Raw genomic sequence first — 13,230 nt, 5'->3', positions numbered from 1 at the left:
GTATCCTTCTTTGTCTCTTTTAACTGTTTTACATTTGAAGTCTAATTTGTTGGATATTAGTATAGCTACTCCTGCTCTTTTCTGGTTGTTATTTGCATGAAATATCTTTTCCCAACCTTTCACTTTCAACCTATGTTTATCTTTGGGTCTAAGATGTGTTTCCTGTAGACAGCATATAGAAGGATCCTGTTTTTTAATCCATTCTGCCAGTCTATGTCTTTTGATTGGGGAATTCAGTCCATTAACATTTAGTGTTATTACTGTTTGGGTAATATTTTCCTCTCACATTTTGCCTTTTTTATTATATATATCATATCTAATTTTCCTTCTTTCTACACTCTTCTCCACACCTCTCTCTTCTGTCTTTTCATATCTGACTCTAGTGCTCCCTTTAGTATTTCTTGCAGAGCTGGTCTCTTGGTCACAAATTCTCTCAGTGACTTTTTGTCTGAGAATGTTTTAATTTCTCCCTCATTTTTGAAGGACAATTTTGCTGGATATAGGAGTCTTGGTTGGCAGTTTTTCTCTTTTAGTAATTTAAATATATCATCCCACTGTCTTCTAGCTTCCATGGTTTCTGCTGAGAAATCTACACATAGTCTTATTGGGTTTCCTTGTATGTGATGGATTGTTTTTCTCTTGCTGCTTGCAAGATCCTCTCTTTCTCTTTGACCTCTGACATTCTAACTAGTAAGTGTCTTGGAGAACGCCTATTTGGGTCTATTCTCTTTGGGGTGCGCTGCACTTCTTGGATCTGTAATTTTAGGTCTTTCATAAGAGTTGGGAAATTTTCAGTGATAATTTCTTCCATTAGTTTTTCTCCTCCTTTTCCCTTCTCTTCTCCTTCTGGGACACCCACAACACGTATATTTGTGCGCTTCATATTATCATTCAATTCCCTGAGCCCCTACTCAAATTTTTCCATTCTTTTCCCTATAGTTTCTGTTTCTTTTTGGATTTCAGATGTTCCATCCTCCAGTTCACTAATTCTAACCTCTGTCTCTTGAAATCTACCATTGTAGGTTTCCATTGTTTTTTTTCATCTCTTCTACTGTATCTTTCATTCCCATAAGTTCTGTGATTTGTTTTTTCAGACTTTCCATTTCTTCTTTTTGTTCATCCCTTGCCTTCTTCATGTCCTCCCTCAATTTATTGATTTGGTTTTTGAAGAGGTTTTCCATTTCTGTTCATATGTTCAGAATTAGTTGTCTCAGCTCCTGTATCTCATTTGAACTATTGGTTTGTTCCTTTGACTGGGCCACATCTTCAATTTTCCTGGTGTGATTTGTCATTTTTTGCTGGCATCTGGACATTTAATCAGATTTCCCTGAGTATGAGACCCAGCAGGTTGACAGATTTTCCTGTGAAGTCTCTGGGCTCTGTTTTTTTTTTTTTTATCCTGCCCAGTATGTGGCGATTGTCTGTCTGCGGGTCCCACCAGCAAAAGATGTTGTGGCTCCTTTATTAATGCCACTATTGGTGTTTGGTTGGACCCAGTCCCTGCCACTGTCGGAAACTCCCTCCTCTCCCTCCAGGCAGCCGCCTGTCGGGGAGGGGCGCCAGCTGCTGGGTGCCGCGACTTGGGAAACTTGCCTCTCTGATACTCTCAGTCAGTCCAGGAAGGAGGGAGGGAGGGGCGCCGGCCGCCAGCCGCTGTGGCCAGGGGAAGCGCGTGCCGCTTGGGGAGCTCACTGCAGTGGAGTCTTGCAGCCGGTCCAGCCAGTCCAGACTGGGGTATGCTGTGTGTCTGGTCCCTGTCGTGGCCCCGGGAGCTGTTCTGCACTGTTTCTGGTCACCTAGTAGTTGCTCTGGAGGAGGAACTAAGATGTGCATACCCTACTAAGCCGCCATCTTGGCCCTGCCTCCCTAAGTATATTTCTTATACTCTGACATTCCACTAGCTGTGTGATTTTGACTACATCCCTTCATGTTCTCAACTCCCAATTCCTAAAATGTTGAGTCAATGTAGATTTATTTCTATTTACATTCTTTAATATAAAAATGAAACCTATTTAGCAATAGTCATATATTTAATAGTAGTTAATTGAGACATTCTCCTGTGCATTTATGAATTCAAGTTCTCTCTTTGATACCTACTCACTTGTCTAGAGGGCTGTGACCTGAAGTTTGATAACCTCTGTCTTAGATCATTTCAAAGACTCATTTCCAGTTCAAAATTGTGATCCTATAGTTATACATAGTCAATCCTCACTAAATTAAACTCTTCATGGTGTTCAGAATATTTCCTGTTGCTTATTTAGAATTGCTATTAACTATATTTAATGCTTAAATCATGCTGCCTCCCTTACCTAGATTCAGTAATAATTCCATTTATTATTATGGGAAACATAATAGTCAAAACTGAAGAAATATTTTTATTTGTTTGGTACTCAAATAATTTGACTTTCTGTGAAGATGCTCAAAATGCTGAAATCTATGCCATTCAAGAGGGGAAAGTGGCCATTGATTGGCCAACACATATATATGTATTCACATATACCTGGCTGTTCATTAGGAGTTTTGAAAATAATATTTTTGAGACTGCAAGCAAACAAACAAACAAAAAAAGAGTACTAAAAATGAAGCATTTAATTGAAGACATCTACAAATGCCAAAGTTACTTCTCATCATTGGCTGCTTTAGATTTTTGTTGTGTAAAAGATATTACAACAGTAGATATTCCTGATGGCATTTTCTATGTCCATCGATGAGAGGATCTATTTTCATATACTTATTTCAAATCCATAGGTCAGTATAGCTAAGCTAGAACTGCCATAAAGATAGCTGTACTGACCTATGGATTTGAAATGAGTGTACAAAAATGCCAGTACTATGCCAGTTCTAACTTTGCACTATGCTTTAAAGTCAGGTAGTGTGACAACTCCCACTCCATTTCTCTTTATCAAGGTATTTTTAACTATTTGAGGCACCCTGCCCTTTCAAATAAATTAGATTATGTTTTTTATGTCTTCAAAGTAGGCTATTAGGATTTTAATTGGAATGGAATTGAATCTATATGTTTAGACCAACTTTCTTTGTGGAAGCTAGGAAAGAGACTGTGAAATTTGTGTTATATATTCAGTAACAGAGTCAGCAGAGAAATACTCAGGAGAATGCCCCAAGGTGCCACTGATTGGTGTGTGCCTTAGCTGTGCGAGGAGTCACGACTTCCTAAGATGGTTTTGCTCCAGTGAGGTCCTTCCAGGAGAGCTTTCTCGCCAGCAGAACCCTTCGGTGGAGCAGCAGCTGCTGTGCAGAGTTTATCTCCTTTAAATCGCTTTCTCATATCATTGTTCATTTTCACAAAAGCTTTTTTTCTAACAGCTCTGTTATTTTGTTCCATAAACATTTGGGGGTTATTTCTTTCCTCTTTGGTAAATGAAAGACATTTAAAGTAGATTCGAGAATAGGGTTAGAATGATTTACCCCAGATCTCTTTAAAAGAGGCCAGGTTGTGTCAAAGGTCAAACTGTAAATCCATAAATACATAAATGAAGAGCTGCCTCATTAACTTGCACTGATCCAAGAGATGCAAGGGGAAGGGAACACCTTTCTATTAATAAATAAAGGGATTCTGCTTCTATCAGAGGGGTCCCACCATGATGCGACTCTTTTTCTCTCTTTTGCAATGAACAAAAAGAATCAAGACAGTCGTAAGTATTCTGAGAATTCATTAGGAATCCTAGAAAGCAGTATAAAGCCTTCTCTCTGAATATGTTGGAAACAGGCTCTTTGGTTGTTGTTCTTAAAAAGTGAGACAATCACTAAATTAAATTGAACTAAAATGGATTTTGATATTCTAAAGCCCCCAAACATTTGGGGTACAGATACCCAATTGGGTATATGTCCTCAAACAGCTTTTGATTAAAAGAGCTTAAGACAAATCTGAATGCCATGTTTGGTTGGGAACTCAGGGCAGGCTGGGTTGACTAAGAGGTAGCAGAGAATAGGGAGATGCTGCTGGTCAAACCAAAAGCAGGATCCTGTCCCCTCCCTGACAGGAGATGGACCCCGGGCATTGAACAGGATGAGTTATAGATTGGTTCCCCCTGTCAGGAGGCCAGGGTGAATCTACCTGTATTTGCAGCCTCTTTGGGAATACATATCTATGACAGAGAGATGTGCTTGATTTTTTTCTAATTCAATCTACATGAAGACGGATTCAAATGCTGGTGGAAGCGTAATACAGCAGTATGGTTTTTCTCCCCTCCCACTGCATGCTGCCTTTGAAACTGGCCTTAATTGCTTATTTGTGCTGAGTTTGTATTGCAGTGGGAAAAAAAAAGACTCAGAAATTCATCTACGTACGATTTTAGTCTCTACTTATTACAGTAAATAGGTTTTGTGTGGTTTTTTTCCTTCCCCTCTTTTTGCCAACAACTTGAAATTGTACAAGCGGAATTAAACTCTTAAATGATCTGTCCGGTTTCCAGTCATCACATTTCCACATTTCCACCTCACATTTCTATACTAAGAATAGATCCAGATGGCTTTTTGTTTGTTTGTTCTTAAGGTTTGGCTTTAAATTAAAATATCCCAAAAGTCTTATATTAAAATACACACTCACAGAACCCCTGTCTCTGGCCTCCAACTTCTGGCCTCCAAAACATCTGCTTCTAACTCTTTTCATCTCGCTGTTTTCTGCATTTTCTAAATAATATACTTAGACCATATTTTTATGAGTTATTGGTTTTAAACATTATCAGCTTCCTGTTACAGTAGAGGAAGAGTTAGCTTTATAAATCCCCAACCCCTGCCTCGCAAGGTGGTTATACTAATGTTTTAAGTCACTAGTCATCATTACATTATTATGACATACAGTATTGTTCATGGCAAAATCATTCATGTACTGTGAAAGAATTTTTTTTCTTAGCATCTGTAAAGTGGCTGCAATTATCCCTGTGAGTGGGCCCTCTGTCTCGGGTTGGGCCCAGCTGAATCAGACCCACCTCCAGGCGGCACTCAGCAGCCAAGGGCCACTGCTTAGGTGGCCTTGTCACAGCTGCTGGGCAGGGCCGGGCACACCTAGAGAAAATGCTTTCTGTACCCTGGGTTCTGCAGTGAGCTGTGGGTGCAGGGGTGGGTCCCGGGATGAGCACTGCCTCTGGAGCCCCAAGGACCAGAGTTTAAACCACTCTGATGGACAGAAAAACAGCCCACCAGAAGATGTCTACATCAGTCCCTGGAACCTGTGAACACATAATCCCACAGACGTGAGAGGGACTGGTGGCTGTGAAGAAGTTAAGAACGTTGCGGTGGAGGGATGGTCCTGGGTCATCAGCTGGGCCTTTATAAGGGAACAGAAGACCCAGAATCGAGGAAGGAGAGGGGCTCACAGAATTGGGGGGGCATATGCTGTGAAGATAGAGCCGCAAGCCAAGGAATGTGGACAGTCTCTAGAAGCTGGAAAAGGCCAGGAAGCAGATTCTCCCTTAGAAAGAGCCCAGCCCCACTGGCACCTTGATTTTAGGATTTTTTATTTCCAGAATGGTTATAAAATTAATTTGTGTTGTTTTTTAAGCCACTGATTTTTTTTTCAATTTTATTACAATATATTCACACATCACCCAAATCATCAAAGCATACAATACTGGGCTCTCAGTATCATCACATAGTTGTGCATACATACTCATGTAGACATTTTCATTACTCAGAACAGAAATAAAAATAAAAAGCAAAATTCAAGTCTCCCCATACTGCTTATCTCACCCTATTGTTGACCCATACTATTGGTGTAGTAAACTTGTTACTGTCAATGAAAGAATATTAAAATATTGCTGTTAACTATAGTCCATGGTTTGCAATAGCTGTGTTTTTTCCCATATACTGATCTATTATTTTTTAATTTATTTTTTTACATTTGTCATAGTTTATGCAAAAGTTAATTATATTGTAATCAGTGACATACATGGCTTTAAACAACCACTTTCACATCACTATTACTTATAATCCCAATAATGAGCTACCATCACCTCTATCTATTCCCAGATTTTAAGTTCAAGCTCTTTGCACGTATTAGGTAACTGCTCCCCCTTCTCTAGCTTCTGTCCATCTCTGGGTACCCTGTATTCTACATTTTAAGACTCATGTCTGGTTAGTTCATATTAGTGGAATCATACAATATCTATCCTTTTGTGTCTGGCTTATTTCACTCAGCATTATGTCCTCAGGTGTATTAGTTAGGGTTCTCTAGAGAAACAGAATCAACAGGGAACACTTGCAAATATAAAATTTATGAAAGTGTCTCACGTGACCGTAGGAACGCAGAGTCCAAAATCCACAGGGCAGGCTGCGAAGCCGATGACTCCAATGGATGGCCTGGATGAACTCCACAGGAGAGGCTCACCAGCCAAAGCAGGAATGGAACCTGTCTCCTCTGAGTCCTCCTTAAAAGGCTTCCCATGATTGGATTTAGCATCACTAATTGCAGAAGACACTCCCCTTTGGCTGATTACAAATGGAATCAGCTGTGGATGTAGCTAACGTGATCATGACCTAATCCTATGAAATGTTCTCATTGCAACAGACAGGCCAGCGCTTGCCCAATCAGATGAACAGGTACCACAACTTGGCCAAGTTGACACCTGTCCCTAACCATGACATCAGGGATCACCCATCTTGTCACATGCTTCAGGACCTCATTCCTTTTTACTGCTCCATAATATTCCATGCCACATTTTATTTATCCACTCATCTGTTGATGGACTCTTGGATGGTTTCCATCTGTTGGCAATTGTGAATAAAACTGCTATGAACTTGCATGTGCAAATGTCTGTTCATGGACTAAGGCAGCTGGTGGGCAGAGGGCATGGAGAGCCTGCAGGGGTGGGGGAGGTGGGGGGAGGCCAGGCTGGCAGGACCTCAGGGTCCCTGAAAGTAGTGGTAGGGGGCAGGACTGGGCAGGGGGGAGGGCCAAGGGTCCCCTGAACCACAGTCTCTCCAGGGGCTGCACTGCTCTATGGACAGGTATGGACAGGCGGGGTAGGGAACTGCCTCCTGGTGGCCTGGGGGCTGTGACTCTGGGAGACCACCCAGGATGTTAGGGCTCAAAGCCTGGTGTGAGATTCAGAAAGTGGAAGGGAGATGGGGAGATGGGACAGTTACACAGGAAGGCTTATGGGGCCGGGGGATCACTCTAACACAGGGGCAAAGAAAGGGAGAAGTTGAAGGTGACACCAGTGAAGCAGCCAAGGAGGGGGTCTCAGGCTCACAGGACCCAAAGATATCTCAGTGATGGCTGATGGAAGTACTAACTGCCATTCACTGAGGGCTTCCTGATGCCAGGCGCTCTACTGAGCATTCCACATGTGTCGAATTCTACTTTATCCCCCCAAATCTTCATTTGGCAATTAGGAGAACAAGGCTCAGTGTTTAGATCACTCACATCTTGGGAAAGATACTCTCACAGCCAGGAGCACGAGGGTGGGGGTGGGGCCGTGAGCTTAGGGTGGTGCTCCCCTGCCTCCAGGCTGCTCCTCCCTGGAGCACTTAGAAGGTACGGGCTTCCACACATGGGAAGCCGGCCTAACGTTAGCTGCTGAGGCCAGAGCTGCCTTCTGGGTCTCCTACTGGATGCAGCTTCAGGGAGAAATTGTGATGACCCTCGTAAGCCTTATGAAGTTCTTGAAAGAACTGGTCAGAACAGCTTCCGGTGGGTGCAAGGGAGCGCCAGGGGTGGGCTGAATGCACAGCACCATCCTCAGCTGGAGTGGCCGCACAACAGTTCCCACTCTTCTGTCACTAAGCTTCCAAGGCCAAGGCCAGGTTCTAGGATAAAACAGATTCAAAATGGGGGTGAAGGACGTGCCCAGGCAGAGAACACAGTTATCCGGAGGGATAGGAAAAGGCTATTTATGTTTCCAAGTTAGAAAGTCCCATTCTGTTGTGAATGAAACATTCTGCCTTTGGTTCTGCTTGGAGATTTTTTTTTTTACACAGGAGCAGCTTTGTAAATAAGCACTTGTCCAGGGCAAGGGAAACAGAAAACAACTTTTATTTAAGGAATCCACTGTGAATTATTCTGCATCAGCCAGGGTTCAATCAGAGAGGCAGAACTTCTAGGGACACATATTCACACACACATATATGTCACAAAGGATTTGTTATAGGGCCCGTAGGCATTGTGGGAGCTGGTTAAACCATCACTTTGCTGCTCTGTCTGTTGTTGGGGTCTGAAGTCCCCAGGGCAGGCAGTCAGGAAGGAAAGATGGACGTGAAATGGGGGAAGCAGAGACAAACCGGAACCTTCCCAGGTGAACTGACACCTGCACTGTTCTCTCACTGCCCCAAGCCTCCACCTTCAATGATGGGCGAGAAGATGGTGCTTGTTGTCCTAGAACTACACACGCAGCTGGTTCAGGTGTCATCACAGCTGAAGGAGGATCCAGCAGGAGCTGTGCTGGCTGCTGCCTGTCCATAGGTGAGCTAGCAGGTGAGTGACGATGTGGATGGGCAGCGCCAGTGTCCGCCTTGCACTGACCTTCCAAGTAGACAGGGGATATAGCTGTGGCTTCACCTCCATTTTCAAATCTCATACAAGGTGCCCCCTATGGCCCATGCTCACTTCTCATGCAGAGAAGGAAATTCTAGGGCACTTAGCTCCAGCTTAGCCAAGTTGACACAATACAAGCCTCCATGGGTCCTCTCTATGTTGGGAGAAATGCCAATGAAATATTTCTTGGGCTGGCAAAGTCTCTGATGAATAGCAAAGCAGTTAAGACCATAGAGGAATAGAAGGAGATCAACTGGCATATGAATTATTTCCAGGGCAGAAAGAAGAAGCTGGGTGGTCTAGAGAGAGACTGTGGCTCAGACTGGGAGTCTAACTCCACCACAAACAAGTTCTATGTGATCCTGGAAACTCCCTTAGCTTCCCTCAGCCTCATTATTCACAGGGGCCAAGGGAAAGAGCTAGCTGTGGGTCTCTCAAGGCCTCTGCAGCTCTATGTCTCCTGTTCTCTGCACCATCTCACATATAACATTAGGACATGCTATAGTCCTCAAGTTTGCAGTGGCTTCTTAAGTGATCTCAGGACCCATATTCACTGCATTGAGGAGCTGCATCCTGTGCCATCATCCTCCCCTCCTCTTCATCAATACCCACATCGAGCACAACTGTCCATCGTTAGACCCTTGCAGGAGCATCAGATGCAGATTAATAGGACTCGTCTCCCCCAAACATGCTGCTTTAATGAAAGCTGAAAATATTTGACCTTCCCTTCTGGATCAGCCTGGCTGAAGGAAGAACTGAAATGAAGGAGGACACGGAGTCTGGGCCTGTTAGTCCCAGGAGCAGCCAGAAAGTGAGGAGAGCCCAGCAGGGGCCATGGAAAAGCTGTGCCCTCCAGGAGGCAAAGAAAAGAGCAGTGGACAAGTAGGGTCACAGGCACTCCTTGCACCCAGGGTGGAGGACATGGAATTATCTCCAATATCTGAATTCCTCACTTGGCCAATCCCTTAGGTGCTCAGTTGACAGAGGCAACCCCCAGGCTCTCCTGACAAAGTCTTACAAGATTGATGTTTTATATTTGCTAATAAAGAACCAAAGGACAGAGATTCTGGCAAAGATACACAGTAGGATGCTGAGAAGGAAGGAAGGAAGGAAAGGAGGAAGGGAAGGGAAAGAAGAAAGGAAGAAAGAGGGGGAGGACAAAATGAAGAAACTGCCCTGCCCTAACCCCTCCCAATGGCCAGGAAGCTGGGACGCTCTGATTGAACGGGTCATGCAGCCCCCCTGACCTGGGAGGTGTGCTGAGCTCCAGGTGCACTCCAGGGGAGTTCCCCCCACGGAAAGTCAAGGTGCCATTACCAAAGGAGAAGAGATAGGTGAGGGGAAGGCAAAAACAATGGATGCCACCAGCTACACTCATCCTATTGCAGAATCATGTGATAAAGCCAATTCATTGGTAAGTTCAGATTTATTCGAAGTTATTCAATGACCGTGAGACTATTCCAAATCTACCCTACTCTTCTCCAGCATTACTGGGGCTTCCTTGCAGGGCTTGTCCTGCTGTCTAACAGATATGGACCTCCTCTTCTTCATGCTTCCCTTCCTCCCTCTTACTCAAGATGTCTTCTCTCTCGCTGCCCATTCTTCATTTCCTTCTCCTCCTGCTCCCTCCCCTCCTTCAGTTTCCGTGCTACAATTTCTTGATTCCCAGCTCTCTTTACTTCTGACTTCCCCTCCAGTGTTTTCTCCCACCTCCACGCTCTTCCCCATTCCTCCCTCTCTTTTCCTCAAACTCCTGTGCCCTATAATGCCAAACTGTTTAAGGATTTCAGAGGCAGGTTATATTAATAATGCTCACTGACTATTGGGTGCTACCATTGACTACTAATTGCTCAACTTTTAGCTGAGTCAAGAATGCACCATATAGATGCCAGGGCTCAAAGAGGGATGGTATAAAACTTGTTCCTTCAGTGCTCTCAATCTAGTGAGAGTAGTGTTATATCAGATCCTTCTAGTTTGAGGAACCCATGACCAATGAATCGAAGACTTAGAGGAATTTAAAGGGTGGCTTGGAGGGATTTGGTGGGAACCCATGGAAGACAGGCCAAATTTGGAGAGATGACTTTCTTCTTCCTACTTGGGTGGACTGAATGGAGTCCTTGGTACTGATAAATGTTCAGTTTCCTGTCTCCAAGTGCTCCAGAGTCAGTCACCATGCTCCCCACAGCCCGCCATCCTCACACACTGCCCTCCCTCCTTGGCAGCACAGGGCCAGCTGTCTCAACGTGGAAATGTACACAGCATTGCTCTGATAACGTTTTCCACTTCAGCACATATGGCAGATAAACAGGTATTTTTTAAAGGCATGTCCCTTTAAAGTTATTTTACCATGAAGGAAAGAAACTTAGAGACCATGAAATTGTATTTGTCATCACTGCATTTTAGGTAGAACAAAATTTCATGAGGACAGGTAAATTAAGAAAAGATAACTAAAACTTTCCAAAAGTGAATGCATCTTTAATTGTGGAAGGCATATATTTTGGTGTGGTGATTTTCTATTTTTAAATAATGAATTTACAAGCCTCTGGAAATGGTTTCGTATTTGAATCATCATGAGAAATGGAAAATCAAAGTGGAAAGTCGCTTTAGAAATTGTTAAATTTAAAAAATAGTATCTCCCATTGTAGCAAGTAATTTCACCATCATATTTTAAAATGTTCCAAAGGAAAATCAGCAAAAATAAACAAAATGGGGTTGGTAATGGAAGCCAATGAGGTGAGCTTTCTTGCAATTTTTAGGCAGCCAATTTTCCTTTTCATTGACATGGACCACATGAAGGCCATGGAATAGAGCTACCCTACAGAGAATAATATATTTAAATCATGGGAGCATGGGAACAGTCATGTGTCTGTCTATATCCATCTGTCCCTTCAAGGCCAGGATTAGAGGAGAAAGGAGAGAAGACACACAGGATGGACCCAAACAATCACTTCCACCAAAACTGTGAAGTGTGATTCTTGCTTTGGGTGTATAAATGGACTCTTTTCAGACAGCTGTTGAATTCTTTCACAATTATGGTCATTTCTTTACGTCTGTTGTTAGGGATTTGGGACATCATCAAAGGGTTTTTAGCCAGATCAAGTTGGCATCCTGAAAAGATCCCACTGGCTTCCCTGAGAGCTACCCCATCCAAGAGACACAATTTCTGCTTGAGAATGAATGGACCAGTAGCTGTTGTTTATTTCCTTATTGTTTGAGAACCCATACCACTACCACAGGCTTTAAGTCCTCTAGTCTGTGGCAAAGTTATTTGCAATTAAACACTTCATCCTCTTTATTCACTTTGGAAAACTGACTTTTTGAGACCCAATTAGGTCATACTTTCTAATTACCTTCTCTTTGTTTGTGGTTGGACAAGGGTCTTTGCATTTTACCCAGGCTGGGCATTCTGGGTGGCCCAGGCCTCCACCCCAGATGCCTGACCCCAGGAACCTCATCATCACATTCAGTGTTCGTTACTTTCTCTTTTCAAAGTTCTTGCCTCTCACTTATCCAACAGGGTTTGGTTTGATTTTGTATTTTTCTCCTCATCAGTAATTATTCTGGAGGGCTCTCTGAGGGGACAGTGTGGATGGTTTGCCAGACTCTGGAACCTGGCTTTGCAGGGTTTCTCCTTGGTAGCTCTGTGGGAGCCCAAAAACCTTGTATTCCTAAGTAGCAGGTTCCTAAGTAGCTAATGAACCAGCTGTGGGACTTGGGTTGTAAGCAACCTGCATGTGGCCAATTTAATCCCAAGGAATTTATTAGGATGGTACAGAACTGATAAGGAGGCAGAACAAGCTCTGGGAATCTAGATAAAAGAGTTTTTCAGTGGTCTTATCAGAGCATCTAGAGTGAATGAAGGCACCCAAATTATTTTTATTCTGCTAAGGATTAAAATTTCATGGAGGGAGCATCTGGGGGGTTCTAGCTCAGTACAAGACTTCACCCCCAGATGATGAAGAGTGAAGCCCCTTGATTATTGGTCCCTCCAGACTCCAGTGCTTCAAAAGAAGGGTGAAGATGGGTGCAGGCCACAGAACAACTGCCCACCCCAGCAGTTTAGGGCTGAGCCAAGACTAGAACCCAAGAATCTTGGCTGCCAGAGTAGTCCACTGGCCCTAACACATGCCAGCATTTCAGAGAGAGAGAGAGCGAGAGAGAGAGAGAGAGAGAGAGAGAGAGAGAGAGAGAGAGAGCGAGAGCGAGAGAGAGAGAGAGAGAGAGAGAGAGAGAGAGAGAGAGAGAGAGGACATCATAAGCCCTTTAACCCCAGGAAAAGATGATCACACTCAAACATTGCCACATCAAGGGGATTATTATTTGCAGTTTTAAAAGGCCCCACCTTATCCACCAAACACAAATATTTTGGTTGGAAAAGTCACAAGTATGCTAAAAGAAGCTCATTTTATTTCCCAAATTCTAATGAGGAGTCCAAGAATGATGAATTTCTGATGGGTGGAATCAGCCAAAATGAGCTTCAAGGAAAGTACAGGAGTCTCTATAACTAGGCACTACTGAACATAGGGGAGACCTTCCTATGCATACTGACTTTTCCAGAAGTCCTGGGTCAAAAAAAACAATCTATTTTTCTAGATATTTTCTCTATCATCTAAGCACTGAATAAAACAGGCTTGGAATGAATCATTTTTAGAATAGTCCTGATTTATGTAAATAAAATAAAAGTTCAGTTCAGAATACCTCCAAAGAAGCACCCCCAGGCTATCCAAAGTATCTGACAG

This window comes from Tamandua tetradactyla, chromosome 3 (assembly GCF_023851605.1).
Source record: "Tamandua tetradactyla isolate mTamTet1 chromosome 3, mTamTet1.pri, whole genome shotgun sequence".
In the NCBI taxonomy this organism is placed as follows: domain Eukaryota; kingdom Metazoa; phylum Chordata; class Mammalia; order Pilosa; family Myrmecophagidae; genus Tamandua; species Tamandua tetradactyla.
Note: the sequence above shows the minus strand (reverse complement) of the source record.